Source organism: Bos indicus, chromosome 4 (assembly GCF_029378745.1).
Source record: "Bos indicus isolate NIAB-ARS_2022 breed Sahiwal x Tharparkar chromosome 4, NIAB-ARS_B.indTharparkar_mat_pri_1.0, whole genome shotgun sequence".
Classification (NCBI taxonomy): domain Eukaryota; kingdom Metazoa; phylum Chordata; class Mammalia; order Artiodactyla; family Bovidae; genus Bos; species Bos indicus.
In genome coordinates, this window is record NC_091763.1 from 45,808,173 (window position 1) to 45,826,903 (window position 18,731).

The window sequence follows — 18,731 nt, forward strand, 5'->3', positions numbered from 1 at the left end:
AGCAACCTTATGTAGAGTAGAACATATCAACCATGACACTGAAACATGCCCGGATGGAGAACTGAATATGTCTTCCTTTCTTCTAGATGTGAACTTGTTCTGCATCCACAAACTAGCTTAATCATCCTGCATGTACCAACCATATGCCTATTATATTGCATTTAATTTAAATGCTGGATGAAATAGGTTTCCAGGTAGAAATGAAAAAGAACAGCTTCTTAATGTTAGTTTATGTGGAACTGAATGATAATTTGACTCAGTTTTGCCTTAATCTGATAGAATTCTAAAATTAGAAACAAGCAGAAACATGTTAGTGGGTTTGTCTCTGGATCAAATTTCTACATGAACTAGCCATCGTAATGCTATTATTCAATTCGTTCGTTTTGGTAATGGCTGCTTGCAAGCAACTTACTGGTACATATAGAATTCACAGTTACTCTGCCCCTATATGCTAAGGAAAGGACATCTTGATGGTCTGAAGGAGAAGGGAGCCAGCAGTTTCTGGTTTAACCTCTGAATCACAGTCTATTTAGCTGTTGCTATTACAATTTTACCTAATAAGAAAAATAACAAAGGCTACTTAGATATAAATTTATGACCTCACTCTAGCCTATGGACTGCAGGGGTCTTCCTTAAAAGGTTTATATGGACCTGATTTTCTCAGAATCAAGCAGATGCAAATCAACGTGTTTATTACACATCCATTGTATGCACAAAACTGTGTTCAGTACTCAGCAGATAGAAGAACACAGTGATCTCTTGAATCCTTACAATAATTTAGGGATCTAAGGAGATAAGACAGAGCAAAAACTAAGAAACAAGGGTCACACAGAACATTTATGGTAGACCCAGAAATCTTGTTAGAACTTATTTTTGTAGTCTGGTGCTGCCCCTCAGGGGCAGAATTTTGAATTAGTTCTTAAAGATCTCAAATTGTTTTCAAGAGCAGACATAAAAAATAATGGAACCAAGTAGATCACTTCAAGACAGCAGAGGAAGAATCATTCCAGGTCACATGGAGGGGAGACTAAATTTGGAGACCAAGGTGGAGGCTGTCATCTCTCTCCAGACTGAGATTTCTTGTGTCAGCTGACAAACTTGATTCTATCAATAATCTCCCTCTCCTGTAACCACCAGTCCTCTTCCTAACCACTAGGTCTTTCTGAGCACAGAATATGATCAACTCCCGATGTCTAAACTCTTCCTGTAAACAAGCAAAATATTACCTGAACCCTGAGTTCCCTGTCCACATTTTTTAATATTTCTCCTTTTCTTCATAGCGAGATTTTTGTCTGCATTCATTGCCCCTGATTGTTTATCTAAGTCTTTCCCCAGGCATGAGCAATCTGGCACCAAGCTATTGAGATTGCCCTTTTAAGACCGATAATAATTGCTTTCCTGTCGTTCATCTCAGTGCTGCATTAATCCTATTGACCGTGTCCTCGTCTTGAATCTCTCTCTTACCACTGCCTCCATGACACCACCCTTTCAAATCTTCTCCCCTGCTTCGGACTACCTATTTGTGGTCCACTTAACAGGTTCCTCTTCTTCATCCACCTCTTCAATACCATTCTTTCCCCAAATTCCCCTCTTGTTCCTGTCACTTTGTCAGTCTCCTAGAGCACTATTGGAAGTGGAAATTATCTGGGCCTCTGAGACAGTCATGTGGGTGGGAACATTGATTCTTTATTAGCTGGGATTATTAGCTGGGCTTCCTTGGTGACTCAGATGATAAAGTTCTGCCTGAAATGCAGAAGACTTGAGTTCAATCCCTGGGTCAGAAAGATCTCCTGGAGAAGGGAGTGACTACCCAGTCCAGTATTCTTGCCTGGAAAATCCCATGGACAGAAGGCCTGGTGGGCTATATAGTCCATGGGGTTGCAAAGAATCAGATACAACTGAGTGACTTAACACTTTCACTTTTTTTTTTTCACTTTCTTGAGCAAGTTATTTGACTTCTCTGAACTTCAGTTTCCTTGTCTTCTGTAAAATGGAGTGAATCATGCACAACTCACCAAGTCCTTGTAAGAAATAAATATGAAACCATAAGAGAATCTCAGATCTGCCCCAGGGTATGTGCATGTTAAATGTCCATCATCCCTCACCTACCACCTCTGTGTTGATAATGCCTTCATTTAAGTCTGCAGCTTAGCAGAGACCTCTCTCAGTGAAGTATACCTACAGGACCTACAAGTCACCTTAGATCCTATCCTCTATACCCCTCTCTCAAATGGAGTTGCATTGCTCTGAAAGGTATTGAATCAACTATCCTCACATTTCCCCACTAGAATTCTAGCCAGCCTCCTTCCAGTCATCCCCACAACTACTCCCACTCCATCACCCTCCATAACTACCATCTAAAGCATCTTCCCTATTGGAAAGCCTTCACTGCTCCCCATTGTCTAGAAAACAAAGCTCTCATCTTTGCACAGCATACAAAGCCTCTGAGTGTTCCTCTTTCTAAAGCTTTTACCTCTATCTCAAGCTCTTTCCCACAGACATCCTGCCCTCCATCCTTAAGGCTCTACTAGAAATTTTCCTAACTCAAATCTCCTTACATTCTCTCTGCCCTTTACACACCAATCCCTCTGTTAGATATATTCCATTCCCCTTTGTTCACCCTTCAAACTTCAGCTCAGTTATCACCTTCTCTGTGGAAGAATTCTTCCCTAATATTTCCTGTATTTCCGCTCTTTACCCATTTTTTTTCAGCTCAACGAATGCTTATTGCTTTATTAATTGAATATTTATTGGACACTGCATTAGTTACCTATCACTTTATAGCAAATTACTCCCAAATTTAGTAGTATAAACAATATTTATTAAACAATAGTTCCTGCAGGTCAGGAGTTTGGGCACAGCTTAGCTGGGTTCTCTGGCTCAGTCAGCATCTTTCACAAGGCTTTAGTTAAGATGTCATCAGTGTTGCAGTCATTTTAAGATTGAACTGGTGAAGGATTAGCTTTCAGGCTCACTTTTGTTAGCAGGATTGAGTTCATGGAGAGCTGTAGGACTCAGGGCATTTAATCCAAGAGTGGTGGGGCGGGGTGGTCACTGGCAGCCATTCCTGTGAAGAACTAATTATTAGACTGGACTTCTTCTGCCATTAAGGAACACCCAGTCTTATAAGGGAGGGAGATGAGGGCCCAAATGATTGCAGGCATTTGAAAAGTGCTGTAATAGAATAGTACACAAGTACACTGATTAGAAAGGTGCTTGGCTGCAATATATAGCAAGTCCAATTACTGTGGCTTAAACATACAGGATTTTTGTTTTCTCATATAATATAAAATCCAGAGGCAGGTTATTATGGCCATTGGTTCAGTGGTGCTCAGTGGAAAGGTCTAGATCATTGAATTCTCTCCATCATTAATTCATGCTTTTCTTGACTCCTCATGATGCCATAATGACCACTGCACCTCCAGGAATCATGTCTAGTTTTAAAGCAAGAAGAAAGGGATGAAGCATTAGATTTTCTCCTCTTGGGCTTTGTATTTGTATTTTGGAAGGATGCTCTCCTCAGGAGATTTTTCCTTGGAGGCAATGAAGTGTCACAATTCTGGAGCCAGACTCACTAGATTCAAATCCTACCTTAGCGATTTACAAGTCATTTGACTTTGTTCATGTTACCTGATTGATCTGTATCTCACTGTTCTCATCTGTAAAATGCATTTAAGATGCTAGCAAATTAGGAAAACTCAGGAATGACCACAGGACTGGAAAAGGTAGGTTTTTATTCCAATTGCAAAGAAGGGCAATGTCAAAGAATATTCGAGTTCAGTTCAGTCCCTCAGTTGTATCCGACTCTTTGCGGTCCCAGGGACTGCAGCACGCCAGGCCTCCCTGCCATCACAAACTCCCAGAGTTTACTCAAACTCATGTCCATTGAGTTGGTGATGCCATCCAACCATCTCATCCTCTGTTGTCCCCTTCTCCTCCCTTCAATCTTTCCCAGCATCAGGGTCTTTTCAAATGAGTCAGCTCTTAGCATCAGGTGGCCAAAGTATTAGAGTTTCAGCTTCAGCGTTGGTTCTTCCAATGAATATTCAGGACTGATTTCCTTTGGGATGGACTGGTTGGATCTCCTTGTAGTCCAAGGGACTCTCAAGAGTCTTCTCCAACACCACAGTTCAAAAGCGTCAATTTTTCGGTGCTCAGCATTCTTTATACTCCAACTCTCACATCCATACACGACTACTGGAAAAACCATAGCTTTGACTAGTTGGATCTTTGTTGGCAAAGTACTGTCTCTGCTTTTTAAAAAGCTGTGTAGGTTGGTCATAATTTTTTTTCCAAGGAGCAAGCATCTTTTAACTTCATGGCTGCATTCACCATCTGCAGTGATTTTGGAGCCCCAAAAAGTAAAGTCTGTTACTATTTCCTCATCTGTTTGCCATGAAGTAATGGGACCAAATGCCATGATCTTAGTTTTCTGAATGTTAAGTTTTAAGACAAAATTTTCACTGTCTTTAGTTCAAGAGTCTCTTTAGTTCTTCTTCACTTTCTGCCATAAGGGTGGTGTCATCTGCATATCTGAGGTTATTGATATTTCTCCTCACAATCTTTATTCCAGCTTGTGCTTCTTTCAGCCCAGCATTTCTCATGATGTACTCTGCATGTAAGTTAAATAAGCAGGGAGACAATATATAGCCTTGATGTACTCCTTTCCTGATTTGGAACCAGTCTGTTGTTCCATGTCCAGTTTTAACTGTGCTTCTTGACCTGCATACAGATTTCTCAGGAGGCAGGTCAGGTGGTCTGGTATTCCCATTTCTTTAAGAATGTTCCACAATTTGTTGTGATCCACATGTCAAAGGCTTTGGCATGGACAATAAAGCAGAAATAGATGTTTTTCTGGACCTCTCTTGCTTTTTTAATGATCCAGTGTGTATTGGCAATTTGATCTGCCAACATTTCCTCTGCCTTTTCTAAATCCAGCTTGAATATCTGGAAGTTCGCGGTTCTTGTACTGTTGAAGCCTGGCTTGGAGAATTTTGAGCATTACTTTGCTAGCGTGTGAGATGAGAGCAATTGTGCAGTAGTTTGAGCATTCTTTGGCATTGCCTTTCTTTAGGATTGCAATGAAAACTGACCTTTTCCAGTCCTGTGGCCACTGCTGACTTTTCCAAATTTGCTGACATATTGAGTGCAGCACTTTTACAGCACTCATCTTTTAGAATTTGAAATAGCTCAATTGGAAGTGCATCACTTCCAGTAGCTTTGTTCATAGTGATGCTTCCTAAGGCCCATTTGACTTCCCATTCCAAGATGTCTGGCTCTAGGTGAGTGATCACACCATCATGATTATCTGGGTCGTGAAGATCTTTTTTGTATAGTTCTTCTGTGTATTCTTGGCACCTCGTCTTAATGTCTTCCATTTCTGTTAGGTCCATACCATTTCTGTCCTTTATTGTGCCCATCTTTGCATGAAATGTTCCCTTGGTATCTCTAATTTTCTTGAGGTGATCTCTAGTCTTTCCCATTGTATTATTTTCCTCTATTTCTTTGCATTGATCACTGAGGAAGGCTTTCTTATCTCTCCTTGCTATTCTTTGTTTTTTTTTTAATTAATTAATTTTTAATTGGTGTATATATACTCTAGTATAAAATCGGAGTATAATTTTTTCATTTAATTTTATTTTGTTTTTTAACTTTACAATATTGTATTGGTTTTGCCATATATTAAAATGAATCCACAACAGGTATACATGTGTTCCGCATCCTGAACCCTCCTCCCTCCCCATACCATCCCTCTGGGTCGTCCCAATGCACCAGCCCCAAGCATCCAGTATCGTCCATCGAACCTGGACTGGTGACTCGTTTCATATGTGATATTATACATGTTTCAATGCCATTCTCCCAAATCATCCCACCCTCTCCCTCTCCCACAGAGTCCAAAAGACTGTTGTTCTATACATCAGTGTCTCTTTTGCTGTCTCGTATACAGGGTTATTGTTACCATCTTTCTAAATTCCATATATATGCATTAGTATACTGTACTGGTGTTTTTCTTTCTGGCTTACTTCACTCTGTATAATAGGCTCCAGTTTCATCCACCTCATTAGAACTGATTCAAATGTTTCTTTTTAATGGCTGAGTAATACTCCATTGTGTATATGTACCACAGCTCTCTTATCCATTCATCTGCTGATGGACATCTAGGTTGCTTCCATGTCCTGGCTATTATAAACAGCACTGCGATGAACATTGGGGTACATGTGTCTCTTTCAGTTCTGGTTTCCTCAGTGTGTATGCCCAGCAGTGGAATTGCTGGATCATAAGGCAGTTCTATTTCCAGTTTTTTAAGGAATCTCCACACTGTTCTCCATAGTGACTGTACTAGTTTTCATTCCCACCAACAGTGTAAGAGGGTTCCTTTTCCTCTGCACCCTCTCCAGCATTTATTGCTTGTAGACTTTTGGATCGCAGCCATTCTGACTGGCGTGAAATGGTACCTCATAGTGGTTTTGATTTGCATTTCTCTGATAATGAGTGATGTTGAGCATCTTTTCATGTGTTTGTTAGCCATCTGTATGTCTTCTTTGGAGAAATGTCTATTTAGTTCTTTGGCCCATTTTTTGATTGGGTCATTTATTTTTCTGGAATTGAGCTGTAGGAGTTGCTTGTATATTTTTGAGATTAGTTGTTTGTCAGTTGCTTCATTTGCTATTATTTTCTCCCATTCTGAAGGCTGTCTTTTCACCTTGCTAATAGCTTCCTTTGTTGTGCAGAAGCTTTTAAGTTTAATTAGGTCCCATTTGTTTATTTTTGCTTTTATTTCCAATATTTTGGAAGGTGGGTCATAGAGGATCCTGCTGTGATGTATGTCAGAGAGTGTTTTGCCTATGTTCTCCTCTAGGAGTTTTATAGTTTCTGGTCTTACATTTAGATCTTTAATCCATTTTGAGTTTATTTTTGTGTATGGTGTTAGAAAGTGTTCTAGTTTCATTCTTTTACAAGTGGTTGACCAGTTTTCCCAGCACCACTTGTTAAAGAGATTGTCTTTAATCCCTGTATAGTCTTTCCTCCTTTGTCAAAGATAAGGTGTCCATATGTGCGTGGATTTATCTCTGGGCTTTCTATTTTGTTCCATTGATCTATATTTCTGTCTTTGTGCCAGTACCATACTGTCTTGATAACTGTGGCTTTGTAGTAGAGCCTGAAGTCAGGTAGGTTGATTCCTCCAGTTCCATTCTTCTTTCTCAAGATCGCTTTGGCTATTCGAGGTTTTTTGTATTTCCATACAAATTGTGAAATTATTTGTTCTAGCTCTGTGAAGAATACTGTTGGTAGCTTGATAGGGATTGCATTGAATCTATAAATTGCTTTGGGTAGTATACTCATTTTCACTATATTGATTCTTCCAATCCATGAACATGGTATATTTCTCCCTCTATTAGTGTCCTCTTTGATTTCTTTCACCAGTGTTTTATAGTTTTCTATATATAGGTCTTTAGTTTCTTTAGGTAGATATATTCCTAAGTATTTTATTCTTTCCGTTGCAATGGTGAATGGAATTGTTTCCTTAATTTCTCTTTCTGTTTTCTCATTATTAGTGTATAGGAATGCAAGGGATTTCTGTGTGTTGATTTTATATCCTGCAACTTTACTATAGTCATTGATTAGTTCTAGTAATTTTCTGGTGGAGTCTTTAGGGTTTTCTATGTAGAGGATCATGTCATCTGCAAACAGTGAGAGTTTTCCTTCTTCTTTTCCAATTTGGATTCCTTTTATTTCTTTTTCTGCTCTGATTGCTGTGGCCAAAACTTCCAAAACTATGTTGAATAGTAATGGTGAAAGTGGGCACCCTTGTCTTGTTCCTGACTTTAGAGGAAATGCTTTCAATTTTTCACCATTGAGGATAATGTTTGCTGTGGGTTTGTCATATATAGCTTTTATTATGTTGAGGTATGTTCCTTCTATTCCTGCTTTCTGGAGAGTTTTTATCATAAATGGATGTTGAATTTTGTCAAAGGCTTTCTCTGCATCTATTGAGATAATCATATGGTTTTTATTTTTCAATTTGTTAATGTGGCGTATTACATTGATTGATTTGCGGATATTGAAGAATCCTTGCATCCCTGGGATAAAGCCCACTTGGTCATGGTGTATGATCTTTTTAATGTGTTGTTGGATTCTGATTGCTAGAATTTTGTTAAGGATTTTTGCATCTATGTTCATCAGTGATATTGGCCTGTAGTTTTCTTTTTTTGTGGTATCTTTGTCAGGTTTTGGTATTAGGGTGATGGTGGCCTCATAGAATGAGTTTGGAAGTTTACCTTCCTCTGCAATTTTCTGGAAGAGTTTGAGTAGGATAGGTGTTAGCTCTTTCCTAAATTTTTGGTAGAATTCAGCTGTGAAGCCGTCTGGACCTGGGCTTTTGTTTGCTGGAAGATTTCCTATTACAGTTTCAATTTCCATGCTTGTGATGGGTCTGTTAAGATTTTCTATTTCTTCCTGGTCGAGTTTTGGAAAGTTGTACTTTTCTAAGAATTTGTCCATTCCTTCCACGTTGTCCATTTTATTGGCATATAATTGCTGATAGTAGTCTGTTATGATCCTTTGTATTTCTATGTTTTCTGTTGTGCTATTCTTTGGAACTCTGCATTCAAATGGGTATAGCTTTCCTTTCCTCCTTTGCCTTTCGCATTTCTTCTTTTCATAGCTGTTTGGAAGGCCTCTTCAGACAACCATTCAGCCTTTTTGCATTTCTTTTTCTTGGGGATGGTCTTGATCCCTGCCTCCTGTACAATGTCATGAACCTTTGTCCATAGTTCTTCAGGCACTCTGTATTAGATCTAATCCCTTGAATCTATTTCTCACTTTCACGGTATAGTCATAAGGGATTTGATTTAGGTCATACCTGAATAGTCTAGTGGTTTTCCCTACTTTCTTCAATTTAGGTCTGAATTTTTTAATAAGGAGTTCATGATCTGAGACACAGTCAGCTCCCAGTCTTGTTTTTGCTGACTGTATAGAGCTCTGTAATGTTAACTGCTGCTGCTGCTAAGTCACTTCAGTCATGTCCAACTCTTCACGACCCCATGGACTGCAGCCTACCAGGCTCCTCCGGCCATGGGATTTTCCAGGCAAGAGTACTGGAGTGGGGTGCCATTGCCTTCTCCCATAATGTTAAACTACCACACAATTGCTCTCATTTCACATGCTGGTAAGGTAATGCTCAAAATCCTTCAAGCTAGGTTTCAACAGTACATGCAAATACTTCCAGATGTTTAAGCTGGAGTTAGAAAAGGCAGAGGAACCAGAGATCAAATTGCCAACACCCTTTGGATCATAGGAAAAGCAAAATAATTCTAGAAAAACATCTACTTCTGCTTCATTGACTTCGCTAAAGTCTTTGACTTTGTGGATCACAATAAACTGTGGAAAATTCTTAAAGAGATGTGAATACCAGACCACCTTACCTGCCTTTTGAGAAACCTATATGCAGGTAAAGAAGCAACAGTTATACCCAATATGGAACAACAGACTGGTTCAAAATTGGGAAAGGAGTACATCAAGGCTCTTTATTGTCACCCTGCTTATATAACTTCTATGCAGAATAATCATGCAAAATGCCAGGGTGGATGAATCATAACCTGGAATCAAGATTGCTGGGATTAATGTCAACAGATATGCAGATGATATCACCCTAATGGCAGAAAGTGAAGAGGGACTAAAGAGCCTCTTGATGAAAGTGAAAGAGGAGAGTGAAAAAGCTGGCTTATAACTCAACATTCAAAAATCCAAGATCATGGTTTTCAGTCCCATCACTTCATGGCAAATAAATGGGGAAAAATAGAAATAGTGACAGACTTCATTTTCTTGAGCATCAGAATCACTGCAGACAGTAACTACAGCCATGAAATCAAAAGACGCTTCACCTTGGAAGGAAAACTATGATAAACCTAGACTGAGTATTAAAAAGCAGAGACATTACTTTGCTGACAAAGGTCTATATAGTCAAAACTATGGTTTTTCCAGTAGTCATGTATGCATGTGAGAGCTGGACCATAAAGAAGACTGAGCACCAAAGAACTGGTGCTTTCTAATTGTAGTGCTGGACAAGACTCTTGAGAGTCCCTTGGACTGAAAGGAGTCAAACAAGTTAACCCCAAAGGAAATCAACCCTGAATATTCATTGGAAGGACTGATACTGAAGCTGAATCTCCAGTCTTTTGGCCACATGATGCAAACAGCTGACTCAATAAAAAAGACCCTGATGCTAGGAAAGATTGAAGGCAGAAGGAGAAGGGATGGCAGAGGATAAGATAGTTGGATCACATTACTAACTCAGTGGACATGAGCTTGAGCAAACCCCATAGATAATGATGGACAGGGAAGCCTGACATGCTGCAGTCCATGGAGTTGCAAAGAGTGGGACAGGACTGAGCAACTGAACAACAACAATGTTAGAATATTAGCAACTGAACAATAATAACAATATTAGTATATTAGTCACTCCCATTTTGAAGGGACCATCTTCTCTGGAAATCACAAAATGAGAAGTTTATTTTCTTCAACCATTAAGCTGCTTAAAAACTACCAGTTTCCTTAAACTGTTATTAATAGTAATTTTAGACAAGATCTGCAACACTTTCAACTACCAAACCTGGAACATCAAAGTGATTTCCCATCTGTTGCGCATTTAATTCATTTTTTAAACTCAAGCCACTTTTAATTCAGTTGAAAACAGGAATAATTACTCTAGCTAAAGAGAAAAGAACGTTTTTAATTATTTTTAAAGGATATGATCATAGGCTTATACTGCTTCTTACACTTTTTTCCTCCAATTTATTGCTTAAAAAAGAGAAGGCATTTGATTAACCAGTTTAAGTGTGATGATGGTGGGATTGGGGAAAAAATATTATGAAAGCTAGAAACCTTTTTATTTATGACAAAACAAAGTTGATCTCTGAGTCCAGACGTTGAGAAATCAGCTTGGTTACTGTCCTGCTTTCTCTTTGGAGTACATCCCAACTTTAGGTACAGATTATAGATTTGTCACTCCTGGTCACAAAGAGAGATTCCTTGTCATTTCACCTGAGAAATGCTTCCTGTAGGAAATGAGAATTCTTTCTTTCTTTTCTTTTTTTTAGCCGCACCACAAGATAGGTGGGATTTTAGTTCCCTCAACAGGCATGATCAACCCTGGGCCCTTCTCAATAAGAGTGCAGTGTCCTAACCACTTGACAACCAGGAAATTCCCAGGACATGAGATTTCTGAATAATGGGAAGTGGAGTAGTTAGTATATGTGCATCCCAAGGTAAAGTCTGGGCACTGAAATCTAATGCAAATCTAGATTTGCCACTTAACCAAGGATCCTCACTGCATTTCAGTTTCCTTTTCTATAAAGTAAGACAATGAAAATAATAATAGAACATATATCATAGCATTGTTGTGGGATTTTAATTTACTGATTGATATAAAATGCTTAAATAGGTCCTGACTTTCAGAAGGGATATAGTAAATGTTAGTCCTTATTATAATCTGTGGCTATTTTGAATTATCTGGTGATTACAATTTCCTTAAACAAATCATAGAATGTTTGAGGTGGGAAAAAAATCTTAAAAATCACCTGGTCTAATCGCTTCAAACCTCTCATCAATCCTTTTTTTTTTTTTTTTTTCCACAATACTGAGTGATCTTTCTAAAATGCAGATGTGATCAATGACTCATCCTCCCCAAGGTAAAGACTTAATTGTTTTACCTTGTTTAACACTCTAGCTGCTCCCTTGCTCCCCATCTATCACTCATCAACAATTCCAGCCGGTTTTGCCAAGATCTCTACCTTAGGCCTCTAAGGAGCTGTTGCTTTTGCCTCTGTTTGAGGTGTTTCCCTTCTAGTCATCTCACTATTCTGACTCCTACTGAAATTAAGGTAAGACCCCTCCTAAGTGCTCCCCAAAAATGCCTGTACTTTCTCCATCAGCCCTTACCACACTATCCTACTGTTGCTCTGTCTGTATCTGGCTATGAACCCCAATTCTATAAAGGAAAGAATCCTCTTCATCTTCTGCATGGCTTTATCTTCAAGATTAAGTTTGGTGCCTGACACATAGTAGGTGCCAAACACATACATATTTGTTTTATGAATAAATCAATGACTTTCCCCCAAAGTTACTCAGGTTAAAGATGGGCTTAGAATTAGAGTCTTTCTTCCATAGGCATTTAATCAGTTTTTTGGACAAAATGAGAAAGCTTTGTTCAGCAGTTATTGAAATTCACTCTTGGACTGGCATCTCGTTTCATACATGATATTTTACATGTTTCAATGCCATTCTCCCAGGTTCAATGCACGATACTGGATGCTTGGGGCTGGTGCACTGGGACGACCCAGAGGGATGGTATGGGGAGGGAGGAGGGAGGAGGGTTCAGAAAAAAAAAAAAAAATGAAATTCACTATTTTTTCCTGTCTATTCTTCACCTCAGCTTTTTATAAACAGAACATGTTTTCATTTCTTGATGATTTTATTCTTCCCACTTGTCAGATAATCATTTTTTTTCTTTATGTGTGTATGTTTAATGGTGCTGAGATTAACACGGATATTTTTGCTTGACAGCTTCAATTTCTGAACCTTTTTATTACAACCAAACATCTTTAATTTAATGCTATATCAGTAATTAGGAAGGGAATGATTTTATGATTGAGGAGTATATCTCTCATAGTTGCTATTGTGAGAAAGAGAAAAAAATAATTCACCTGATTTCACAAATGTGCTGGGAGTTTTACTTTAGGCAAAGATAGAGTCTCCCCTATGCAAGGATTGAAGGGAAAGCCTCAGAGAGTCTAATGCTCAATATTAGCCACTCCTCCCAGCCTTCACATAAACTCCAGTGGAAAGGGGATCCTGACACTTTGCATTCCCAACAATGCCCTCACCTGTCCTCTTCATCCTCAGGCACAGCCTTTCCTGCCCTGCCCTGTTTTAACAATCCCAAGGTTGATTTCATTATGTTCATCTCTGTTTACTTTAATTACTGGTAATAACCCAAGATGCCTCTCCTCCCACCCACTCTAATCAGCAAGCAATTCTTTGCATCCCCCTTTTAGATTCTATCTTACTCCTTCCCTTTACACCAGCAATCTGAAACTCATGTTCTGTTACCAGAAAATCCCCTCACTCTGCTCTGAACATTTTCTTCACCTTCTAGAGCTCATCAGAAGGCAGTAATCCTCTCAGGTCTCTGCTTCTGCTTTCGTCCTCTGAAATGAAGGCTGTTTTCTCTCCCACACTCCTATGCAGCTGGAATTGGAGGTGGTCCTAGCTTCTCACAGTCTCTTGTAGATGGTAGGCCATTCTTCCTCTTTTCTCCCTCCCACCAAAAACCAGGTTAGAACTTTGCCATCAGAATCTACTACTCACTATCTTGGTGGCTGATATCACCTACCAATTCCCCCACATTATTTAAAACTTTACCTCAGGCTTTATCTAAGGCTCAGGTTGCCCATGAAACAGACTCTCAGTGGGATATTTGTACACAGGAGACCTACTGGGAACTGCACTATGAAACAATCCTTATAAAGCAGTGAAGAAAGCGGAATTTACTGAGGAGAAATTGATCTATGATATAGCCTCAAGAGAGGCTTCAGCTCATTCCAGGAGAAGCACTGGAGTTGAGACGTTCTTTCAGAGTTTTCCCCAGTTAATGGAGGGGGGCAGGACTTTGTACTTCATCATCACTCTTACTCTGGAGTTTCTGTGTCTTACCAAGGCTCCCGATATACTTGGCATTTCTTGTTCAAGCAGTGTGATGAACATGATCTCATTGATAGATGGAAACAGTGGACCTATGTGATATTCTACAGAATGTCCAGATGCTCTAGGTCCTTCAGACTATAACAGAGAAAAGAGAGTTAATATAGCCCTAGATGAAGACATAAATTGTACTGTGGTCTAGGCCACATTTATACAAACCACTCCTGATTCTTCTTTCTGACAAGGGATGAAAAAGAATGCATTCAACCAGATCAATGGTTACATACCATATATGTAGGCTGCATTAATCTGCTCCAGCAAGGATGCAACATCTAATGCTACAACTCCTATGTGTCTGAGTTTGCAGTAGTCTTCCTTCATCCACCACAATATATCAATATTTGATTCTGTAGGGACCAAACTGCTGAATGGCATGATAATACGATGGGAACCTCTGCCCCTGCATCCTTTATGTTTTTAAGGATAGGAGTAATCTTGGCCATTCCATCCAGGAAGGATAGTATTTTTTATTTATCTCTTGGCTGGGGAAGAAGGACTCTTGAAGGCTCAGTTCTACTGTTACTATTGAATGCTTTCACCTTCAGAAAACTCACCTCTGATCTCTGTGTGGAGGATTGATTGAAAATTTTGTCTCCAGAGAGGCAGGCAGCCCAGTGCAGTGGCAGGAATTGTGGTCCCATCTGTACACCAGATTGCCTGTGACATCAATTTTAGAACTGGCCATGGTGGGTATGTGATTTTTAGGTCATAGCCTGGAGAGGTTAGAAGATTTATGGCTTTAGAGAGGGTCGGCAGATGAAAGAGTCAGCTTGTGGAGGACTTGAAGGCAACATAAAGGAACTTGCAATTGATTCAACTCACAATGAGGAAACCCTTGCAATTTCTTATGCAGAACAATGAGTTTGTGAAGGCAGGACTCAATATCAATATCCTGGCTGCAGAATGAATGGAGTGTGGCAATCAATGGAGCCAAGTGTGATGGAAAATATTACAGTAAAGCAGGCATGAAATGATAAGGTCATGAACTAAGGTGGTAGCTGTGGAAATTTTAAGAATGAAATTGCAATAAGATACATTCAAAAAATATTTTAAAAGATCTTGATAATGTAATAGGATCAAGGGATGGAGGAAAGATAGTTATCGAAAGTGATTCTACCTTTTCACCCTTGAGTGATGAAGGAATGCTGTTCTCTTTAAGGTAATTCAGAAATGAAGGAGAGGATGGAGTAGAAAAATGGGACATTTAAAACAGATGAGGATGTGTTTGCTTTGGAAAGGTTGAGTGTGAGTTGATGGTAAAATATCCTATTAGAATTGTCCCTTAACAATTGTAAATGTGAAGTTATAGATTCAGATAATTATTCAACAAAACTAGAAACGTTTAAACTATAAACGAACTCTTTTACTGGGATCAACTGGGACATATTCAGGTGCTTCAGTGAGGAATGATAGTGGTAGATTTTAAGAAGTTATAGAATGTTTGTGAAGTTTACACCTGGATAATATTTGGAGACATTAATTCATGGTCCCCCTCCCCAAACACTGGTACCTACTCCAAACACACACATACACACACACACAGCATTTTCCTGTTCATTTCCCATTAATTCAGCAATGCTTCATTGTTTAAGGGGATTCCCTGGTGGCTCAGATGGTAAAGCATCTGCCTGCAATGCAGGAGACCCGGGTTTGATCCCCGGGTTGGGAAGATCCCCTGGAGAAGGAAATGGCAACCCACTTCAGTACTCTTGCCTAGAAAATTCCATGGATGGAGGAGCCTGGTGGGCTACAGTCCATGGGGTCACAAAGAGTCGGACACGACTGAGCAACTTAACTCACTTACTCACTAACTCATTGCTTAAGGGAAAGTAAGGGGCAGGTAGAAAGTACATAAGTGATTTATGGGACCTAGTAATCTACAAGCATAAATCTGTAAGTGACATAAGCAAGAAAAGTGGGCTGAAAGAAACAGAAGGGAGAGAGGATCTCCCTTAGATTCAAAGAAGACTCTCTTGGAATGGAGAACTGCGAGGTCTGTAGGTTTCTTAATACTTCATTTCCTGATAGCACACAGGGAGTGCTGGATCCCAGAGAGAAATAAGTGGATGAATCATTCAAAACAGTGGTACTCAACAATTACTTCATATCAGATTATCTGGAGATTTTTTTTGTTTTGTACTTTTTATGCCAGTACCAAAGTCTACCTCTAAAGACTCCAATTTAAATAGTCTACTTTGGCCCCAGGAATAGATATTTTTCAAAATCTCTCCAGTTTTAATGAGTGGTCAAAGTTGCTGGTCTAGAGCACAGTTTCTCAACCTCAGCACTATTAACATTTTGGACTGATAATTCTTAGGTGGTGCATGGGATAGGAGGGCTGTCTTTGATTGCAAGATGTGCAACAGCAGCAGCAGCCCTGGCATCTATTAACTAGTGTTAAGTAACACCCGCCTATTCTAGGTTGTGACAATAAAAAAGGTTTACAGATATTGCCAAATGTTCCTTGGAGACAAAGTTGCCCTAGCTGAGAACCACTGGTTTAGGAAAACCATAAGCTTTGAGTTTCCTGGCTTTGCTCATGAGTGATATGCAAGTGCAAAGAGCTTGTGGATCTGGAGAAGATGGCGTCCAACTCAGAGGAGGTAAGTGAAGACATGAGCATTGCAAACCAGTGACTGATGAACAAGTATTCTCCTGCTCCTTCTTAAACCTAGTGCTGTTCATTGTGATAGCTTCTGAAGTCTTGATACAATTTAGAGGGAGGGATAGAGGAAGGGGGACTGGAAATAGAACACCAAAGTAACTACTAATATAGCAAAATTTCCTCCCAACTTGGTGGTCTGAGGGATAGAATTAAAAATGAAATATTAAAAGAAAAAGGGAAGAATAATGTTTCTCATGTACCTGAGTTTGTGACCTGATTTCATGTCTTACACAAGTTCATATCATACTGTCCTGTTAGTTATCAAAAATAAATCACACAAAGCTCTATTATGTATGCATCTCCATGAAAATTCTGCAGTAGACTGGAAAGCCAAAGCAAGTGGCTAGATGGAAACAGAGTTGTTGCAATGACTAGCTTTAAAATCCATAGGAGATGTATGAACTTATTCAGAAGATATATTAATGACATTGTAAAATAACTGCTGGAAAACAAAGACATTGGAGGCATCTTCAGCAGCTAGAGCAACCTAGCATGTCTTAGGGGCCTTCCAAACCCTCTTGTTACCTGGAAAATCAGTGATTTTAGGTCAGTCAGTCAGTTCAATTGCTCAGTCATGTCCAAGTCTTTGTGACCCCATGGACTGCAGCATGCCAGGCTTCCCTGTCCATCACCAACTCCTGGAACTGGCTCAAATTCATGTCCATTGAGTTATTGATGCCATCCAACCATCTCATCCTCTCATGCCCCCTTCTCCTCCCTCCTGCCTCAATCTTTCCTAGCATCAGGGTCTTTTCCAATGAGTCAGTTCTTCACATCAGGTGGCCAAAATATTGGAGCTTCAGCTTCAGCATCAGTCCTTCCAATGCATATTCAGGTCTGATTTCCTTTAGGGGTGACTGGTTTGATCTCCTTGCCATCCAAGAGTCTTCTCCTGCACCACAGTTCAATAGCATCAATGCTTCAGTGCTCAGCATTCTTAATGGTCCAACCCTTATATCCACACGTGACTACTGGAAAAACCATAGCTTTGACTATATGGACGTTTGTTGGCAAAGTAATGTCTCTGCTTTTGAATATGATGTCTAGGTTGGTCAAAGCTTTTCTTCCAAGGAGAAAGTATCTTTTAATTTCATGGCTGCAGTCACCATCTACAGTGATTTTGGAGCCCAAGAAAATAAAGTCTGTTACTGTTTCCATTGTTTCCCCATCTATTTGCCATGAAGTGATGGGACCGGATGCCATGATCTTAGTTTTCTGAATGTTGAGTTGTAAGCCAACTTTTCCACTCTCCTCTTTCACTTTCATCAAGAGGCTTTTTAGTTCCTCTTCACTTTCTGCCATAAGGGTGGTTTCATCTGCATGTCTGAGGTTATTGATATTTCTCCCAGCAATCTTGATTCCAGCTTGTGCCTCATCCAGTCCAGCATTTCACATAATGTACTCTGCATATAAGTTAAATAAGCAGGGTGACAATATACAGCCTTGACATACTCCTCCGCAAATTTGGAACCAGCCATTGTTCCAGGTCTGCTTCTAACTGTTGCTTCTTGCCCTGCATACAGATTTCTCAGGAGGCAGGTCAGGTGGTCTGGTATTCCCATTTCTTAAAGAATGTTCCACAGTTTGTTGTGATCCACACAGTCAAAGGCTTTGGCGTAGTCAATAAAACAGAAGTAGATGTTTTTCTGGGACTCTCTTGCTTTATTGATGATGCCAATGGACGTTGGCAATTTGATCTCTGGTTCCCCTGCCTTTTCTAAATCCAGCTTGAACATCTGGAAGTCCTCAGTTCACATACTGTTGAAGCCTGGCTTGGAGAATTTTGAGCATTACTTTCCTAGCATGTAAGATGACAGCAATCGTGCAGTAGTTTGAGTGTTCTTTGGCATTGCCTTTCTTTGGGAGTGGAATGAAAACTGGCCTTTTCCAGTTCTGTGGCCACTGCTGATTTTTCCAAATTTGCTGGTGTATTGAGTGTAGCACTGTTACAGCATCGTCTTTTAGGATTTGAAATAGCTCAGTTGGAAGTGCATCACCTCCACTAGCTTTGTTTGTTGCGATGTTGCCTAAGGCCCATTTGACTGCCCATTCCAGGATGTCTGGCTCTAGGTGAGTGATCACACCACCATGGTTATCTGGGTTATTAAGATCTTTTTGTATAGTTCTTCTGTGTATTCTTGCCACCTTTTCTTAATATCTTCTGCTTCTGTTAGGTCCTCATACCATTTCTGTCCTTTATTGTGCCCATCCTTGCATGAAATGTTTCCTTGGTATCTCTAATTTTTTTTAAAGAGATCTCTAGTCTTTCCCATTCTATTTTCCTCTGTTTCTTTGCATTTATCAC

The 18,731-nt window shown here is 39.7% G+C and overlaps 1 non-coding gene across 1 annotated transcript; it reads left to right on the top strand.

The window, feature by feature from the left end:
* The first annotated feature begins 15,358 nt into the window (after positions 1-15,358).
* TRNAC-GCA (transfer RNA cysteine (anticodon GCA)) lies at positions 15,359-15,430 on the top strand. Its single transcript has one exon. It is a non-coding gene; the product is annotated as a tRNA-Cys (tRNA).
* Positions 15,431-18,731: the final 3,301 nt, after the last annotated feature.